Genomic DNA, 22,013 nt, shown 5'->3' on the forward strand with positions numbered 1-22,013 from the left:
TTTAAAAGAGGTATTCACAGTGGGGGGTGGGGGGTGGGCAATGAATGTGGAGAGTGTGGAGACACACTGACCAGGGTTTTCCTCCTGGGCTTCACTGTTCTCTGAACTTCCCACACCTATCCCATTCACATTGCTGGGGGAGTTTTGTTGTCCTTGTTTGGGGCAGGGATGGAGCAGAATCAAGTCAGAAACACAATGGAATTTGTTGACCCTGTTTCCAAAAGCCTAGGTTCTTAGGGTTCTGAAGAGGAAAGTTGTGGCTAATAGGTTTAGGGTAAAGGAGAAAGAGATCTGACTTTCTAACTCATCTGGAGGATGAGGCATGGATTTGTTCCAGGGAACTCAACCCTGAGTTCCACCTTCTAAGGAAAGCATGGGGTTCAGAGAGAATAAGTCTTACTGTGGTAAAGGATCTCCCAGAACAAAGGGAAGATAATATAGCATAATCCGTATCTACGTGCCCGTAACCTTGTAAAATAGACCGCCCAATCAGAATACATGAACCACTGAACCATCTAAAGAAGACTAAACAAAGAGGCTAAAATGTAAAGGGAAACTAAAGAAGGATATATTAGACTATGCCCTGTGGGATTCCAGGCTCAGCCTTTGGATATGAATCTCCCAAGTCTACGTCAGCATGACTAAACACTATTTCCTGGCAGAAAGTCCTGGTGTTCTGCACAAGAATCTCATACTAGCAGTTTAGCAGAGATTTTTTGTTGTCTCACTATAGCATGGACAGAACATTCTGTGACTGTAAAATGGGAGGGTGGGTACTGAGATAGTTTAGTTGATAAAGTTACTTGCTGCCAAACCTGATGATCTGAGTTTGATCCCTGAGGCCCACATTGTAGGGGAGAGACTCCTGCAGATTGTTTTCTAACTTCCACATATGCACTATGACAACCAGTTCCAAAAATAAATAAGTGTAAATAAAAATGTATTGTTTAATGAAAGGGGAGAGGGCCATCAGACACAGTGGTAGGAGAGAGAAGCTGATGGCAAGTTTTTCAGTGGTGGTGTGGGAGGCTGTGAACATACCTGAGAGGTTGGAGCATTCTCTAAGCAGCATGATGCAGAACATAAGATGCTTAGGCACTCTATGAGTCACTGTAACCTTGGCCAAAGCAAGGCATCCTCAACTCATTTAAGACTAAGTGTGTCATACGGACAGAATAGAAACTCAGGTTATGACAATTGCTATAATATTCTATTTATTAGCACATAGGGGATGTGGTCTGAGATTAATAATTTTGGCTTTGGATAACAATATAAAGTTACACAAACATGTCCAATTATAAACTAAGTGTGAAATCCACTCCTTTTGCATAAAGTTCATATGAACAGCTATAAAGCCAAATCCATTAACACACTAAACAGAAACAAAACAAAAGCATTGACCTCATTAAGTTAATCTGGCATACAATGGGTAGTTGTTTCTTAGGGTTTATTATTAACATAAATTTAACTCTTCAGCTAGATATAAAGTAGCTCTGTTGGAAGGTGAGCAATGGAATGAGGAGCTTGGAAGACACAGAGCACTTTGGCAAGAGCAACAACATCACCATGATGAGCCTGAACTGCGACACATGTGACTTTGTCTCTGGGCTTCTGGTGGTACTGTCCTTCGGACTTGATGTTGTTGCACGACTTTGGGTTTCATGTTTTCTCATCTCTCTTTAATCCCAGTGGAATTGGCTGTTATGATGATTATGTTTCTACTATGACCCTCATTTCCATTTTCTCTTTTGCTCACTTGGGAGCAGGCTTTAAAAATGAATAAAAGTAAATTTTGTTAATAACTTTATGGCACATTCTGAGGTAACTAGAGAGTCCATCCTAAGTGACACTAGATATATCAAGCACACACTGAGACAGGCCTCATATTCAGGAATAGTTGGCCAACACAAATTAGTCTCCATGTTTCTTGGTGTCTCTTTTTTGGTCACATTTTCCTTCCTTCCTTCTTCTCTTTCTTCCTTTCTTTCTTTCTCTCTCTCTCTCTTTCTTTCTTTCTTTCTTTCTTTCTTTCTTTCTTTCTTTCTTTCTTTCTCTCTTTCTTTCTTCCTTCGTTCCTTCCTTCCTTCCTCTCTTTCTTTCTTCCTTTCTTTCTTTTTTCTTTCTCTCTTTTTTGAGAGTGGGAGAGAGGGAGAGGGGGAGAGAGAGATAACAAGTGTGAAGATGAGTAGGGGACAGGAAAGAATGATGAAGTATGCTGAGGGAGCCAGATGCAAACCTGTCTCACTGTTCCCCCATTCCTCATTCTTGTGCACAGCCTGCTTCCTCTTAAGGAAGTGTACTTGTAAGCTCAGTCTGTTCTCTGACCGTGGGCTAGGTAAGACCAATAGGAAAACCAGTTTTACAAGTGAAAGTCATCTCTAAAAGCAGACAGCTTTTAAGCTACCTTTAGATCGAAGCTCAAAGTTCATGTTGGAGAGGGCTGTTTACAGGCCCGCAGAACAATTTGATGGGTACTGCCTTCTCCTTCAGTCCAGCAAGCATGCACATCTGGGAACACTCTCCACAGCAACCCTTCTGTTTAATTTGCAGGTCAGCTCTTCAATAACCTCATGTGACAAATAATTCACATAACCATGTGTGACATTTTATTACTCCCTTTTCTAAAATGAATGACATAGGAGATAATTTCCCGCTATAATTTCCAAATGACATTAAAAATCATCTATCACTGATTTTTATTTCATTGTGTTGAAGTTTTCAGAAGATGTATCTTCATTTTCTTCCACTCATACTAAATATAACCTTGTGAATTATGGACACGTTTTCATCCTGCGTTTATTTATAAATCCCCACAGATATTTCACTTGGAAGTATTTTGTTTGTCTGGTTTTCTTGGGTAGCATTTCATGCTTCTGGCACAGAGTGCCGTGGCTCTGGCTCTCATTGTGGAAGCATTGAAAACAGTGTCAGCTCTTCCAAGGAGCTCCAAGTCCTCTCTCAGGGAAAACATGAGGGTGCTAACAATTACAATGCCAAGGTGAATAAGCCATTGCGAGTAAGACTTGGCGTCTCAGTCCACACACACTGTGGGATGGCTATCTGTGAAAACCTCAAGCTCCTGATGGTGAAGAGCGGTCAGCCGGCACCCTATGGCTTCTCTGTGAAGCTCTGATGTCGCACCAGCATTACTCTGTCCTCCAAAGACAAGTGCTTTTCTGACTTCCCTGCCCCATCTCTGCTGGTCTCAATGTGTGAAATATTCCCAAAGGGTAGAATTCAGGACCCAGAAATCCCAGCTTAGGAAAAGGAGGCAGAGACTCCAAAGGACAGAATTCCTTTCCAGAATGAGAGGGAATACTAAGTAAAATTTTATGACAGTGGTGGTGGTGGGAAGGGCGGCGGGCTATGGAAAAATTACCTTGTGCTTTAGTTTTGTTTTCATGTGGTGTGTGTTTTTGCTCAGAGGGGAGGGTATCCTGGGACTCTGAAGCCCAGGAACCTTTCATCTCTGAGGGGAGAAGGTATCCCTGTGACACTGGGGCGCAGGAACCACACAGCTCTCAGATGAGGCAGTGTTCCAGTGGAAGCACATCCTGAGACATGGGAGCCCAGGAGCCACATACCTCTGAAAGGAAGCCTCCGCAGCAGAGCATTGCAGCTCCCAGGGGAGGGCATCCCTAGCTGAGCTGAGGTACTCAGGAGCCTAAGCCCATTCCTTCTCCTCACTTCCTCTCTTCGTTGCTTCTTTTCCTCTTGGCTTCTTCCAATGAGAGAGACATGAGGCAAGAAGTCTCATGAAAGATTTATTGGAAGGTCCCGGGTGTGGAGGGACGAATCCAGGATGTCTGTCCTCTGCTCCCAGAATCCAACAGTAGGGAGCTGGATGGACAAAAGGGTAGCGCTTATCTAGGATTTCTGAGGGAGTGGAGCTTCTCAAGGCAGAGATTTCCAGAGTGAAGACTGGTGGAATTTCAAGTTCTGAGCTTAGAGGTGAAAGGGACTTAGGAATTGGTGGGTTTTCCTGCTCAGGGATTGGTGGCTTTTGGTGGGAAGCTCAGGGATTGGTGAGGTTTTCTGCTCAGGAATTGGCAGCCTTTTCCACCCTCTTTCCCCTGCATGAGCCCCATGGGTTAGGGTGCGAAGTACTTCCTGACTGCAGCCAGCTTTTGCTGAGGTGCCCTCTCTGTGGGGCTGTGGTGGACTGAAGAGGAGTTGTTGATACTGTAGGCAGCTTCCGTGGGACATCTTCTGTAGCTTTCATGAAAGCTGTAGGCTGAGGTAGGAAAGGTGTCTTCACTGAGAACAGCTCCTGAGGCGAGAAAGGCAATGTGCCATCCTGCATAGTTCCTGCAGTGCCTGTTGATGGCTGCAGGCTGAGGAGATGTTGTGATGTTGCCATTTTGACAGGAGTCACCATTTTGGACAGCTCCTTCAGCAACCACAGACTGGGGTAGGAAAGAGAAGCCGGACACTCCTTTGAGGGCATTTGTGGTACAGAGGTGGCGCAGCAGCTTTTGTGGTGCATCAATCAGAAGCTACACTGTGGACTCCTCAAGAGTCCAAAGGCATGTGGATTCACCACTGAAAGATTCAATGAAGGCATAGTGGGCATCAGGCCTTGGCTTTTTTTTTATCTCCTGAAAACAAGGGAGCGGGAAGCTTCTGGTTAGTTTTAGCGGAACTCCCTACCCCATACAAAAGTCACAGAGGTCTCTATGCATAGATGGAGGAAACAACTACCGCTGTCTGCATCGGTAGTGGATTCACAGGGACACACTGTGAGAATTTGATGCCTCTGTGTTGGTCAAAGGTTTGTCACAATGATACAGCATGTGAAGACACTGTTGGCAGTTATATTTGTCACTACTGGCCTGGATACACAGGTGCCTTATGTGAGACAGACATAAATGAATGTAGTAGCAACCCCTGCTAATTTTGCGGGGAGAATGTGCCAAGTTGTCTACAGAAGATCGACTCAGACACATTGCTGGCCTGCTTTCAGCCTTCAACTATCTTAGGGCCTCAGGTTATGCTTGTATCTGTCAGCCTGGATTCACCAACAGGAGCCTAGAGTAACTGGCCTTTAAGAAACGCTGCAGTGTAGGGGAATGCCAGGGACAGGAAGCGGGAGAGGGTGGGTTGGTGAGCAGGGGGAGGGGGAAAGGAACAGGGTTTTTTTTTTTTAATTTATTTTTCTTTTCTTTTCTTTTCTTTTTCTTTTTCTTTTTTTTTTTAGAGGGGAAACTTGGAAAGGAGATAATCATATGATGTGTAAATAAATAAATAAATAAATAAAATATCTAATAATAAACAGAAGCTCCACCCAGCAGCCAATGAAAACAGGTTCAGATACCACAGCTAATCATGAGATGGAGCTCTGGGAGTCTTATGGAAGAGCGCGGGGGGGGGGGGGGGGGGGGAAGATTAAGGAACCCAGAGGGAATAGGGACTCCACAAAAAGACTAACAGAGACAACTAACCTGGACATTTGTGGGCTCCCAGAGACTAAAACACCATCAAAAGAGCACCCAAAGGCTGGATGTAGGGTCCCCACACATACGTAGCAGATATGCAGCTTGGTCTTTGTGCAGGTCCCTCAACAACTGGAGCCGGGGCTCTGCTTCCCTGACTCAGTTTCCCACCTGTGGATCCTGCTCCTCTAACTAGGCTGCCTTGTCTGGCCTCAGTGGAAGATGATGTGCCTAGTCCTGCAGCGACCTGAGGTGCCAGGATGGGTTGGTTCCCCAGGAAAGAACTTGCCCTTCTCAGAGGTGATGGGTGGGGAGGGCAAAGTAAATAAGTAAATAAATAAATAAATAAACAAATAAATAAATGAAAAAAGAATAAGTCAGAAGGGTCTTTTTATAGGTTTACTGAGACCCCAAGAGGAGAGGAGAGAGAAGGGAGAGAGAGAGTGCTCAGGTCACTGAATTGGTTCTAAACCTAGAGGTTTCTCACCACTGATGTGTGGGTAGTATACTTATTTATAAGGATTCTGTACTTTGTTGGGTGCTTAGCATCGTCTTCTGCTTCCACCTGTTGTATGTGTGGAACATCCCGCTTCCTTGGTGTGATGTCTAAATTGTCTTCAGATGCTGTTAAGTGTTCCCTGGAGTTCTGTTGAAAACCACCATTCCATCAATAACAAAAACAATGCCGAAACAATATTAAAAGACATTGTTTGAATCTGAGCTTTATGGAACAGGTCAGGCCTTTAGTACCTGGTAAAATGCAATTCACTGGAGGTATTTTGTAAGCTTATTAGCCTGAGTGAACTTAAGTAATGAGAGAAGACAGGCATCATACTAAGAGGCCCAGTAAAAATGAGATGTTCCAACAGGAGCAAGGTGAGATGTAGGGAATGGGGACTCATGTTAGTTGTCTAGTGAGTGAAAAACCGACTCAGGGCTAAAGCCAGGGTCACCAGGCTGGGCACACTTGGAGCTGCCTTAAAGAACGTGGTTTCTCTCTTGCTCCTCCTGACCTGAGGGAGGAAAGGAGTCAGCACATACACTCCCTTATCCAGCACCTCTAAGGCCTCGATTTTGTGGCTTGATCCCTTTTCTAAGTTGTCTTTGATTCTTAATTAGAATAGCTCATTGGAGGGGTGGAGTCTGAAGAGATGGCTCTAGTATGATCATCTGCTGCACAAGGTGAAGTTCTGAGTTGAATCCCCAGTACCTAGGTGAAAACTGGGTGTGGCTGCATGTGTTGTAACCCCAGTGTGGAAGAGGGTAGAAACAGGTTGGTCCCTGGTGCTTGCTGACCACATATCCTAGCTAAAAATGGCAAGCCCCAGGTTCAGTGAAGGACTCTGTCTCAAGGGAGTAAGTCTGAGGGTGATAAAGCAGGACCACCCAAGGTGCTCCAGTGACATAGGCACCTGGAATAAATAAAAAAGAAATGTAAAACAAAACAAAAGGAGGCTTCCAGGACTCAGTAGGGATGGCTTTAGCTGAAATGCCCAACGTTGGGGAGATGGAACCTGAGGAGACTACCTCTAATAGATAAGCATGGTCCCCAGTTGAGGGATGGGGCCATCCGTACTTATCTCAAGATTTTTGACCCAGAATTGTTCCTATCTAAAAGAAATGCAGGGACAAAAAATGGAGCAAAGAATGAAGAAAAAGGCTATCCAGAGTCCAACCCACCTTGGGGATCAATGTCTTGCACAGATGCCAAAACTATTGCCAATGCCAAGATGTGCTTGTAGACGAGCCTGGCATGGCTGTCCTCTTAGAGGCTCTACCAGCACCTGACTGAGACAGATGCAGATACTTATAGCTAATTATTGGACTGAGCCCAGTGACCCCTACGGAAGAGTTAGGGGAATGACTGAAGGAGCTGAAGGTGATTATAACCCCATAGAAAGAACAACAGTATCAACTAACTGGACCCCTCAGAGATCCCAGAGACTAAGCCACCAACCAAAGAGCATACATGGGCTGTTCCATAGCACCTGTTACATATACAGTGGAGGACTGCTTTGTCTGGCCTCAGTAGGAGGGGATGCCCTTGGTTCTGTGATGGTTTGATGCCCGACAGAGGGGGATGCTAGAGGGTTGAGGTGGGAGTGTGTGGATGGTTGGTTGGGGGAGCACCCTCTTAGAGGTAAAGGGTATGGGGCTCATAGAGGGGGGACCAGGAAGATGGACAACATTTGAAATGTAAATAAATAAAATAATTTTAAAAAACCTACAAAAGACAAACAAACAAAAGCCTGCTTCATTAAAATACTGAATTTTGGCCTTTTAGAACCAGAATACAAATTTCCTGCTCCGTGTTTTTTTGTTTCTAACTCAGATGGCAACTCCTCCAAATTCAGGTCATGAAGTCTGATAACTTGTGCTTTTTCTTTCAGTTGCTAACTGGTAATCTTCAGTGAGACTGTTACCTCCGATGTTCTTGTGGGAGAACGTTCTTAACCCATTACAAGTAACTTGAGCATTGTAGTTTCTGGCATTCATCTCCACTTCTATGTCTTTAATTAATTCCAGTTTCAAATGCACCTCATTTTGCTCATTCATATTTACCATCTAGTATAGCTGTCTCAGTGGAGGTCCTTCAGCTAAGAGTGAGAAGTCCATAAAGAGTGTAGGACTGTGGTGGCTGTGGAAGAGTTTGATAGCTCTGTGGTCCAAACTCATCACCAACTTCAAAGTTTAACAACTGCCTCAGCTTTATACATTATCTTGCACACATGGAATTGAATTTCATATAGCCTAAAAACAAACAAGCAAACAAAACACATGCTTTTAACCTCAGTCCCTTTTTTATTTTCTATAGTGTATATTTAGCCTCCAGGATATAACTGGCAGGTACTTGACACTCGTTAAATAGTCTGTGATCAAAGATTCACAAGTCTGTGTTTTTAGTCCATGTAACTGATTTGTAACTTCTATATACATTTCAAAACTGAAAATCCCATTACTTTTTGTTTGGTCAGATAAATATGGGAACAATACATGGGTAATGGAAGCTCATGGATAGAATATGGATGTGTATGCAGGTTGGTGCCAAACTCCTTGTTGATGAGCAGTATTGGGAGAATACTAATGCCTAGAATACTAGAGAATCAAGTGATGTTTTCTGAGAGTTATGGGGTCTTGTGCTATCACAGGTTAAATTTCAGCCAGGCAGAGCAGAGGTTACCTCACTGTCAGGTATACTACATGTTCAGGTACATGACATTGTTATTAACCACCAAATCATTTTCTATTTAAACTTTATTTTGATCTAAATATAGTACTCTCTCTATATAATTTGATAATACTATTTCTCTTTCTGAAACTCTTCCAAGATTTTTTCTACTTCCCTATTTACCCAAATTTATCCTCTCTTTCTCTCTCTGTCTCTTTCTCAACACACACTCTCCAAAATCAAAGTGAAGATAAAAAATAAATCCCTCCAATAAGACAAAGAAATTCCTAAACAAAACTAAAATCACATGAAAACCTGGAGTCCATTTAGTGTTGGACAATTACTCCTGAGCATGAGGCCTGCACTGGTGTGTGGTGGACATACCCTGTGTCATTCCATTTATGAAAAAGAATTATCCCCTTTCCAGCAGGTGTCAATTGACTACAACTTCTTTGTTAAAGTGAGACTTTGTATCTACTCCCTTCTCTATGCTGGGGTTTTGTCTGGTTTGAACTTGTATAGTGTTGTGTATGCCGTCACAATCTCTGTGAATTCATATGTGCTATCAGTCTGGTTGGTTATAGAAGATAGATTCCTTGGAGTCATTAACTTTTGACCACATTCCAATTTCTGTCAGTTACTGTCTTCTCTTCTGTAATTGTTAGGGGAAAGTACACACACACACACATACACACACACACACACACACACACACACACGCACAATGTGTGTGTGTATATATATATATATGTATATATAATTTATACATAAAATTTACAATAGACAGTTTTTGCATTACTCTTCTAGGTAGATGAAAATAAGTGTCTATTCATCCTAGATAGCTCGCTGACAAACCAAAGGAGAGATTCTGTCTGAATCCAGTTTGGTGAGCCAGTATACACACACACACACACACACACACACACACATATATATTTCTTTATTTTGCGTAGGCTAAAACCAAAGCATAGACCACACTGCAACAGACACTCATTCCCAGCAGTCTGACAAGGTATGAGTCTGCTGTAAATACTTTTCTCCTGCTCAGAGTGGTTGTATGGTAATATTAGAGGCACATATCACCATTGAAACAAAACTATCAATCATCTCTTATAGGATCCAATGATGTAACATTTAAATCAATCTCAAAACAATGAGATGAGTAGTCAGAAGAACAGGTCTCAGAGTATATACTTTGGTTCCTTATCATGGTAGATAAGTAATACCCCAACAGGTCGTGCCAAAGCATTGTCTCCCTGATTTATCAAATGGACACTTAAATTATCTGCATGCATTATTAGTGGGCATTCAAAATAACCTGTAACAGATTGGCAAGATGCTATGAGGTGGAGATGCTACTGTGAACTACATAAAACAATTCAGATTAAATGCCAACCCAACAACTGTGTCAAATGTCTAGAAGTTGTCGATGCTGCTGACTATGCGAAGACAGATTACATAATACTGGGCATGGCTACTGTGGATGTGCAGTTACTGGGACATCTGTGTGTAAAACTCGGCTCGGTAGCAGATCTGATTTGGATGTGATTTGGATGTCAGATGTGAAGTAAGCTCAGTGGTGGAACTGAGGCAATAAAGAAGATTGCAAAGCATGGGAGCCTCTTGGGCCACAGTGGGAAGCCCAATGCTGGTGTCTCCTGCCTGGTTCATTCACCATCTTATCCCAGACTCTTACACACTGCTGAGTTTAGAGTTGTTACAAATATGTGCGCTCTATACTTGTTGAATTAATAAATTCAGAGAAAAGAATATTGATATGGGCAGAATCAAAAGTAGAAAAGAAGTTTAAAAAGATAAACTTCCCAAATAATCTCATTTAAAAAATATAAAAGCTATCAAATCACATTCAGAAACATCTTGCCTATCTATTAGTCATCCCATGGAAAATTTAGTAAAACAATTTCTCAAGGTTTATAAGTGTAAAACACAGCATTTACCTATAATACAGGGGTTAATGGTCTCAAAAGTTAGTATGACAGAATATGTAGAGGCTGGATGTTGATTCAGGGGTAAGAACTCTTGTCCTCACAAAAGACCCAGTTCTGTTTCCAGAGCCGATATGTTGCTTCACAACCATCTGTTATTCCAGTTTCTGGGAGTTAATATTTCCTTTTGAACTTCTTTTATTTGGGGGGGGGGGACATGGACTTGTTTAGAAATTCAGTTCACAAAAATCAGCAACAACAGATCTATCCAGAGGAAAGTGAGAGGCTCTGCTGTATGTGGTTTAGTAGTTCCTTGGGGCCATTTCAGTCTCCAATTGTCAGGATACCAGCAGTCCAGTTCAGTAGTGTCAGGATAGCAAACTCGAATCAGCAGCAATGGCACGATCCAGCAGAAACAGCCAGACCTCCGTTGAATCAGCATAAGCCAGCAGGACTGATCAGGACTGGCTGGGATGCCAAGCAAAGTTCTCTGCCGTGCCTCTCTCAGCAAAGTGAAAGATCAGTGAAGACAAAGACGTGTCATACAGCTAGCCATGCAAGCCCACCATCACTGTCCATTGGGTCTTATTTATGCTTCCTCCAAACATCACTTATCCTCCCACGAGATTTGCCTCAGCAAAACACCATGTGAGTCAGAATCAGCTGACATCACTCCGCCAATCAGCCCAAGTCTGAAGAAGCAGCAGGAAGCCACCAGAACACCACCAGAGGTTTTTTTGGTGCATTTCTTTCTGTGTCTGCTTCAGTAAAACATTTTTTTTCTGGTTTTTCGAGACAGGGTTCCTCTGTCCTGGAACTCACTCTGTAGACCAGGCTGGCCTCAAACTCAGAAATCCTCCTGCCTCTGCCTCCCAAGTGCTGGGATTAAAGGCGTGTGCCACCACAGCCCAGCACATTGGTTGCTCTTGCAGAGGATCCAGGTTCAGTACTCAACAACCATAAGAAGTTTACCACCATCCATAACGCCAGTTCTAGGAGATCTGCTGCCCTCTTCTTACGTCCTTGGGCACTAGGCACATATGTGGTACACATATATACATACAAGCAAAACATACATATATTTTTCTTAAAGCAGTATGGTAGGTTTTAAGGCATTAGGGTGTGGAGAGAACAGTCTGCTATAAAGAAGCTTGGCAGATGGTTGTCCACTTTGGATTTCTTCCTAGTGAGACTTGGGGCATAGTAAGGAGAATAAGAAATAACCTAGCAGCGCAGCCTAGTTATTTTTCAGGTGGAAACTTACAAGTTTCCCTAACCTCCCACAAGTATTTGTTGCTTTACTGTTTTACACGTGTGCTTTGCCTGCATGTGTATCTGTGCACCACATGTATGTCTGGTGTCCAATGAGGTTTCAAGACCACATAGAGCTATGGAAAGTGGGAATTGAACACAGGTCATCTGAAGGAACAGCCACTGACTGTTCATAACCACTGAGCCATCTTCCAGCACCCCAGAAGTGTTTTTTATTGGACCTCAGGTTTGTTTTGGGTGTAGTAATGGTTGATAGCCATATAGATGATTTTAGGGCTTATTAGGCAATTGTCTGGGCGAATTGGGAGTGGGGCTGTGATAGTCTCAGCCTTTTGAACATGCAAATTTCAGGCATGAATTACCATGCAAAGTATTCTTTCTCATACTTTTTTTGTTTTTGTTTTTGTTTTTTTGTTTGTTTGTTTTTTGAGACAAGGTTTCTCTGTATAGCCCTGGCTGTCCTGGAATTCACTCTTGTAGACCAGGCTGGCCTCCAGCTCAGAAATCCGCCTGCCTCTGCTTCTGCCTCCCAAGTGCTGGGATTAAAGGTGTACGCCACCACCGCCTGGCTCTCATACTTCAATGTACTTCAAATCCCCAGAAGATTTGTTAGAGAGTAGTTTTGGTGAATTTTCACCAGTACTAGTGAGTGGCAAGGCTCAGCAAGGAGGACTACAGGGTGTGTCCTTTCATGGAGAAACCCAGCCCAGGAGGAAATGCCACCCTGGTGCTCCAGCAAGAATCACAGTGTTCACAGGCTTGCTTTATCATGTATGATATCACCTGACACTGTAAATATAGCAGGTATAATAAAGACGGCAGAAAAGAGACAGACACCCTTGATACCTGCAAGGTGTGGCCACATGTGTTTACCTTCCTTCGGGGCATGTGAGAGTGGGAAACTGCCACAGGAGAGAGAGGTAGAATGTCTGGCTTCAGTCCAGAGGCAGGCTGCTACATTGTCTTTACATTCACAGCTCTTCCATGCAGTACTGTTGAACCTCAGTGCTGCTGAAAGGGCCAGTGAAAAGGCATTGTAGTACATACTTTATCTTGGCACTTGGGAGTCTGAGGTAGGGGCATTGCAGTAAATTCATGGACAGTCTCCTTTTGAACTTCTTAAGCTCCAGACATACACATGGTACACATATTTACATGCAGGAAAAACACTCATACATTAAAATAAAACAAATCTTTTTAAAAAAAATCAGTATGATAGAATACACAAATAATGTGCTTAAATTAATGTTTGTATGCTACTTTTAAGGTCATACTCTGTGTGTAATGCTGTCATTACAATAAAATTCTTACAATTTCTAAATATCTTACTGTATCTCTATTACCCATAATCTATCCTGACAATGATGGAAATAATAAATTATCCTGTCAGCCTTGAAATAACACACGTCTCAGTCTTTCATCTGTCAAATAGTTGCAAAAACAAATTATGTCATCCTGAAGAACATATGGACCCAAAATACTGGAGTTTGGGTGTGCAACTATATCCAACATTAGGGGAGATTGTTGGTTATTAAATATATATATTACAAAGCCCCATGTTTCCTCCAAGGTTTCTAGAGAAAGATGAAGGAAGCTTGTAATCTGAATGTAAGAACAAATCTAAACGCTTCTACAGTGAACAAGTCAGTGGAATAGAGTATGCTTAAGAAAAAATATCACAATGGGTCATCACTCTGGTCAGGTGGATCTGATTACCAAACCCATTTATGTTAACACAGGACTTTGAAGTATTTAAAGGTCCAGTAACTTTGGAACAGATCATAGAGTCCTTAGATTAATAGGTGGAGATTTGTGCCCTTATTGGACTCTAGCAGCTTCTTATGAAAAACAAAAAACAAAAACAAAAACAAAAACAAAAAAAAAGGAAAAAAAAGAAAAACAAAAAAAGGTGGGAAAGGTGAAATTCAGACATTGCTTTTGGGTCTGTTTTATTGGTTGTGATATTTCTACATTCACAGGAACTGATTCTTTAGACTGACTGAAAAGCTTCAAGAAGAAAGAGGAGGAAACATACTCCATCTAGACAAGGAGGTAGAATGTCTATTTTCAGACGAGGAAACATACTCCATCTAGATAAGGAGGTAGAATGTCTATTTTCAGACAGGGCTCTCTATCATCTGTCAAGTGACAAATGGGTAGAGTAATAAATAAACATGGCTGGTGATATAGACTCTGGACCCAAGGTATTTTGCCTCTACTCATTGATAGCTATGGGTTTTTCAGCAAATCCCTTAAATTCTCTGAGCCACAAATGTTTCTTTTGCTTTCTCAAAAGACTGTATGATACTATATGGGTTTTTGAGGTCTAAATGAAATTGTATAACACTTCATAGTCAACAGCTAGTATAGTATAGCTAGTAGAGACCAAGCAATCAATATGAGGGATTAGATTCAGTGGCAGTGACCTCTAGTTTCTACAATGTAGTATTTTCTGTATTGACTTACTTGAGTGACTATTGGTACTATAAGATAAAACTCAGGTAGTCCTGCATGGAGGAGAGCAGTGGAGCTTAACAAGCTTAGAATTTAACATCACTTCTAACCTTTAGTTTTAAAAGCCATGTGAATGTTGGCAGGTAGACCAGTGTGAATCTGTTCTTCACTTGTAAATGTGGGGTAGGCTACCTAAGAATAAATAATGTTCATCATCGCAGTCATTAATTATGAGTTGTAGGAGCACTTGGCCCTTAATGGCCTTGTGGGAGCATTTCTTATATCATCTTAAAGGCCATGTCATTGAGTTGAGTTACTGATAAGACCTCTTTCTTTACAGTAGGAGTGAGGTCCCAGACTCAGACCCCTCTGGAATTCCAGGATGCATCTGGACTAGGGGATTAGTAGCAAGAACAGATAGCTGTGAGCATTCTAAGTCTTGGGTGGTGAGTTGAGAATGTAAGAGAAGCAGCACATTGTCAAGAAACAGTGAAAGAAAGAAATACTCTTGAGAAAAGAGTTTGAACCATAAGTAGAAAGGCAAAATCGTTTCCTGGAGACAAATTCTAGAAATCTTTCCCAGACACTTCTCTAGAATGGAAGGGTTCTTTCAGGCAACTGCATAGGGAAGCCTTTGGTTGTTAAAGAACATGTTAAAGGGACTTCAGTCTGTTTGGAAAATGCCTAAAATATAAAATTTATAACTATTGTTTTTACTGCGTAGATTGTACTATAAGATTGTTGAGATTGGACCCAGGCTTAATCCAGATTTAGGTCCCTAGATCTTTAGAAGTAAGAGAACAAATGTTGAATGCATCTGTGTTCTAACTTCTGTGCCCCATTCCCCTTGATCTGCAGGTGCCTTTTCAAGTCTCTAATACCCATTAAGCTAATTAGTACATTTTGCTAAAAAGCTTTTTCATATGTTAATTAGTTATTATTCTTTGTATAAATAACTCAGTCTTACTTTATACCTAGAGCAACTATATGACCAGAACATATTTTCTATTTATTGTGAATAATATACACGTTGATGGTTAATCTTCATTGCCAGCCAGATTGGGTGTAGTATCACCAATAAGATACATCTTTAAATTTGTGTATTAGAGTGTTTCCAGAAAAGTTTAACTGTAGAAAGGGAATTCACTGTGAATGTATTTAGCAGCAGCAGTTGGTGGTGTCCTCCACTGAAATAGAGGAGAAAGCGTGCTGTGCATTTACCACTCTGCTTCCTGACTGAATGAGCAGCCTCATGCTCCTGGTGCAATGTTCTCCCCACCATGATGCAATGTGTCCCCTTGAAGTGTAAGACAAAATAGACCCTTCTTCCCTCAAGTCGGCTCTTGTAAGGTAGAGTCTCATCAATGAGAATAGTAACTGATTCTGAGGATTGGTACCAGAAGTGGAGCTGTTGTTATGATAAATCTAAGCATGTTTTTAGACCCCTGGAACTTACATGTGTGAAGAATGTAGACAAAATGGAACACCTAGCTAGACAAGTCTTACAGCTCTGCGCATACAGTTTAATAGGCTATTCTGGTGGGAGTTGGCTAGATCAGAATACTCAGAAAATTTGAGGATACAGAGACCCAGTTCATAAAAGTGGGTGGCGCCATTGATGAAGTGCAGTTGTGGACTGTATGAAAGGGAGAAAGGGGGCTGGACACGAGTCACTTATCCAACTGCCACCCCTCTCAGCCATGAAGAGCCACACGTACTTGAGCTCCTTTAAAGTGCCTATAGATATTTGATCTCAGCAAAGAGAAAAGTAGGTTATATATTGGGGGTGGGTGTCTAGTAGCATTTTAGAAGTTTCAGCATTTTCTGTGCCTATTTCATTTTATAAAGAAAAAATTAGATCTTTGAGAATTAAACAGAAAGAATAGCCTATACTTTTCTAGATGGATGTTTTTACCACTTGTTTAATATGAATTTGCTTGTATTAAAACTTAGTTCTTCATACATGGGCTGGACCTAGGCCCCCGGCACATATGTAGCACATGTGGGTCTCCCAACAACTGGAATGAGGGCTGTCCCTAAATCCATTGCCTGGTTTCCAGTTCCCTAACTGAGCTGCCTTGTCTGGCCTCAGTGGGAGAGGATGAGCCTAGTCCAGCAGTGACTTAATGTACCAAGGTGGTACATTAAGAGGGCTCCCCTTTCTCAGAGAAGAAAGGGATGGGGAATAAAGGGGGACTATGAGGGGGAAATCAGGAAGAGAGGCTGGGAGCAGAATGTCAAGTAGATAAATACAAATTAATGGAAAGAATAAAAGGAAAACATTTGGTAAAAACAAAAACAAAAGCAAAAGCAAAAACAAAAACACCTTAGCTCCTGTATGGGAATAGTTTTTTATTCAAGTGACCTTCGGTAAAGGGTCTGCTCTATAAAATTCAACTCATGTGTTGCTGTGGATTATGTGTGAAATCATCAATGGCAGTGAGACTATTTATGTTACAAGGAAGAAACCTAAATTAGAAGACATTGCTGCAAATCTCACCATTGTCTCCTAATTATCAGTGAAAGGAATCACAAAGCAGTTTAGGAATAAATTCAGGATGGTTAGAGAATTTCAACATATTTCAAAACCTTAGTCAGAGATTCCTTTTCTTGTAATTGAGATGTGCATCATTACAGAAGTTTAATCTTTGGTACACTGGCCCCTTGAAGGCAGAGTGTGATGAGCTGGGGCCTTGAGATGGAAAGGAAGGACTGTGGCTTCGGTATGGAGTCAGAATAGACAGACATCTTACTGTGACACAGTAAGTGTTCAGAAGTGACTAATAAGCCACTGTGTTAAATCAGAGTTAAGTTTCTCTGTTTCTTTTTTCTAATCTTGTATTTTGTTATTTTTAAATTTTTTTAATTTAAGTTTTTAGCTTTTCTACATCTTAGAATAACATCACCCAGGTCCCCTGTTTACTGAAAACATAATCTGCTTCTCCCTCAGTTGTTTGTTTCTCTTTCCTGTAAGGATCAGCGTTGCCATTTCCTGAATCTGTCAGCAATTAGACCGTGCTGCATCAACTTTCATTCTGCCTCCCTTGCTGCTGACTTTAATAAGCAATTGGAAAGAATAATCAAAGTGCTCATATAGGGAACATTTATTCTGTTCTAGACATGGCAGCATAAAAATGTTAAAGTGTCTTGTTATTATTTCTTGAATTTTTTTGAGACAAGCCTACACAAATTTGATTTAAGAAATAGAAACAAATTTTCAGGTTTTGTTTTAAAAGAAGTCAATAATAAGTAAAACAGTAGGAAAGGTTCACATCAAGAGTTTTGTCTCCAAATAGCATAGACATATATCAACAAGAAATTAGTTATAAGTCTCTCTCTGTCTCTGTCTATGTCTCTGTGTGTGAGTGTGTATGTGTGTGAATGTGTTTGTGTATGTGTGTGTGACAGTGTGTGTGTATGTGTGAGTATGCACATGTTTGTGCAGGTTCAGAAATAGACATGTGTACATGTTTGTGAGTTAACAGTTACTCACTGAAACTATATGAGATTCACCAACAGGGCTAGACTACTTGGTAGACAGTAAGTGCCAGAAATCTTGACTCTGCTTCTTTTAGTTCCGGGATTGCAAAAGCATGTTTGCAAGCCTGGATTTCCATAGTGGTGGTGGGGATCTGAACACACATGTGAATGCTTACATGAAAAGCACTTTACCAACTAAACCATCTTTCCAGCCTGTCCACCACTTATATTTATTGCAATGAGTATCTCATTAAGCCTGGAGTTTTCTGATTAGGCTAGACTGTCAGGCCCTCAAGCCCCGTGGATCCCTTTTTGCACTGGGATGTCAAGTATGCACTTGTGAACATGGCTTCTTGTGTGCTGTAGATGGGGTTGGGTTTTTCATGCTTTAAGAGCAAAGATCTTAGAGATGGAGCCATCTCCATAACCTGGTAAGCTCTTAAATGTGTAACTCTTACATAAGTTAAAGTATCCTGATTGTGGAATGAGGCACACATCTTATATTTTAGAAAAGTCATTTGGACACCAAAACCTCACAAGGCATAAGGTAAGAAATCTTGATGGTTTTGTCCTTTCTTTAAGCAACAGAATATTTTTATTAACTCTATACTACTTTGTAATGTGTGATTGCTCATTACTGGGGTTGGAACTCAGAGGAATCCTTTACAGAATGCATATTCCTGTCTAAATATTTGATAGCTGTATCATTAGGTACAGATAGCAAAGAAGAACAAAAAGGAGACCAAAGCAGATTACCATTTCCAACCAGAGACTGGACTTCCTTTCATTTACTGCTCTTGTAAAGTAGAGCCCCAGGTTCTGAGAGGATAGTTCAACGGGCAAGAGTGCTTACTTCGCAAGCCTGAAGACCTGAATTCAAATCCCCAGCATCCATGCAAAATGCCAGGCATTTACTACATGCCTATAATTCCAGCATTGAGGAATAGAGACAGGTATATGCTTAGAGCTTGCTTACCAGCCAGCCTAGCAAAAATTATGAGTTTCTGGTTCTTAAGTCAATAAAGTAAGATTGACATAGCAAGACACCTAATATTTTTTTCTCTGGTCTATGTATACACACACATAGGAGTGCTTACCTTTATACTCCTGTGCATGCATTTTATACACACATACACACACACACACACACACACACACACACCACCATACAACACAAACACACAGATACATAATGAACACAGCCCCAGCCCCAAGGGAGACATTTTTTGCAGCATACACACGCACACTCAGTGAACTAATCTACTCCATGCCCACAGCACACCTGAAATCCAGTTCTCTCCTTTACGCAGTTCTTCCTGGTACAATTCTCTGTAGTGGTCCTCAGGGCTGGAGCAGTCACTATTACAAAGAACCTTTCTGGGAAGTATTCCTCATTAGCTAGTCAGATTTGCTCTTACTCAGAAGCTCGGCCTTCCCAAGCTTTGCACACCTCCCATGTGTTTTCCAGGGATGCTAATTTTTTCCCAGTAAGCTCCTGTCAATCCTCCATGGGCTCCAGGAGTTTGGATTATTTAACCCATTCTTCTCAGGTACCCATGGTTAGTTTCTAGTGTGGGTATCCTATCTGTACATCTTGTTGGTAATTCAGTGTCAGGATAGCTTGCCCTCAGCTCATCTGGAATTACCTCTAAAGCATTAACTTAATGTTCCTGAACCTTTTAGTAAAATTAACTCTAGATTCTTTGTTGGGAGAAACCCTCTTACCATGAAAACAAGAGCATACATTTTAGGCTTTTGTAGTAAAAGCATTTTGCTGGCTTTACTTAGAATTTCCTTCTTACAGAATAGAAAATAAAGGAAAATATATTTCCCACATTTCCCCCACCATATGCCTTATGCTGCCATTGTCTATTTTTATCTTATTTTGCATCCATGTAGAGCACAGTTGTCTCTGCATTTTACTGCCTCCTACATAAAGAATCAGCAATGACTCCCATGCACTGTTGAAACGCCATTTTCTTATCTCTTATACCACATTATTCTTTCATAACCAAGTCTAACTGCAAACCTGTAATGAATTATTTTACGGACAATTCTAGCCACTCCTCTTGCAAGTCTGCATGATTTTTTTTTCTGTTGCCACTATGTGACAAGTGCTGTAACTTATAATTGTCCCAGGGATTCCTTTAATGTCCAAAGGGTCTGATAAAATACACACGGGATCCTGAGCTTCCATTTGCTCCAGTCCATTTTCAATTATAGATAGTGGAGTCCTTGGGCCCAGGAGCTCCCAGGACATACATAACCTCCCCCTAACTATTGTGGGTCTCCAGCTGCTTCTATCATCACTCAGAACCGGGAGTCAGGTGGATCTGTGTGCAAGATAGTCCATGTGGGAGCTTTAAAGAGTGTTTGTTTAGAATTACAGTTTGATGCCACCACTGCTACCCTTGGCTCTTGAATACCTTAAAAAATAGCTCCTGCAGCCTGGTTTCTTTCCATCCTAACCCAACCTATTTATAAGGGAAGGAAATGTGGTGAAGTAGGAATATGATAGATCGATGTTGAATAGACCTGCATTTAAATATAACTGTACCATTCACTACCTGGTAACAAGAAGTTGAGATTAGAGGCCATTTAAGAGCCAGGGATAAGCTGAGGGTTGATAGGGAAGATGGGAACTTATAATAGGAGGGAAAATGAAGTGAAGTATCACAGCACTGTGACTGGTGTCAGCATTTATACAGTCAGCCTGGGTTTTCAGTGATAGGGACGAGGTCCACTGTCTCTTGTCTCCCCTGCTAACCTCCTCCTCCCTGACATCTCACTGCTATTTCTCCTTGCTTGCAGTTTCCTAGTTCATGCTGCTATACACCCTCTCTCAAAGTAGGAGACACATGCCATGCTTGGCTCTCCTTAGGACCCTTCTGCCTGGAGAATGTTCACTGTCAAGCAGTGCGGTACACAGAGAGCAAGGTAAGCTTAAAATTCAATTCTGAGGATTCAAAACGCAGTTTTGAGAAAATAGCCCAATTCAGATTAAGCTTTTTGTGCTGGGGTAAGAATATTATATACAAATAATTTTTTAAATTTGAGAATCCCCAAGTGTTTGTCAAGAGAGAACTAGAAATTCATTTGATGGGGATTCACAATTTTAATGGCTATATTTATGGATAATTTATGGAAACTCATATTATGCTTAGGTTTTTAATTATATTTTGTTTATTGTGCGTATGTGTATACGTGGGGGGGGGATGTGTGTCACAGCCACACATGTAGAGGTTAGAAGACAACTTATGGGAGTCAGTTCTCTCCGTCCACCATGTAGGTGTTGAGGACTGAGCTTAGGTCATCAGGCTTACTAGCAAGTACTTTTACCCACCATCTTGATAGCCCAATATTTAGGTTTTTGTTTTAATTGTACTATTTTAAAAATATATTTTAATTATGTATATATGTGTGTGTCTACATCTGGGTACGCATACTTGGGAGCAGCTGCCTACGGAGATTTCAGATCCCTCTAGAGCTAGAGTTACAGGTTGTTGTGAGCCACTTAGTGTGGGCTCTGGAAACCCAGTGTGGGTCCCCTGTAAAATAGTATGAACTGTTAACTGCTGAGGCATCTTTCCAGCCCAATATTCAGGTTCTTAATACTTAATGAAAGGACAGAGTTGAAATTGTAAAACAGGCAAAATAATAGTCAGACTTCTGAAAAACCCTGACATTGTTTCCATTGAGAACCATTTTATAGAACTTTGATTAATGTTATGAAGTTTTTTCTTTCTACAATATTAAACATCATTAAAATATTATTTTAATTAGCAATATAAAAATTATTTCAATCTTCTCAGAGCTAATGTTACTACCTACACATGGAACAAATGGCATATACATATTTATTTGTTTTCTTTTTCTGAGATATAAATATGCATGCATATATATACATACACATATATGTACATATACATATATATGTAACAACAATTAAAAGAAAAGAAACTATGCCTCTCACTGGTGTTTTTTATGGAACTTTATAAGCTGGCATTTTCTTGGAGTATTTGCTGTGGTCCAGGGTCATCCCTCAGCTTGTCACCTTTCAGTGTTGTCGGAAGGTCACTTGCTTAGCCTGCAGTCAGAATAGAGGAACGAGGCTAGTGTGGAGAGATGTTTTATCATGGCTGAGGGGAAACCTGATAAATCATGGCTGCACAGCAGGAATCACCTTTGTGAGGACAGGAGACCATATCATTGGCCTGAACAGTGCTGAACAAAATGTGGCACACTCCTGGTTCTTTATTT

Source organism: Mastomys coucha, unplaced genomic scaffold (assembly GCF_008632895.1).
Source record: "Mastomys coucha isolate ucsf_1 unplaced genomic scaffold, UCSF_Mcou_1 pScaffold18, whole genome shotgun sequence".
NCBI lineage: Eukaryota > Metazoa > Chordata > Mammalia > Rodentia > Muridae > Mastomys > Mastomys coucha.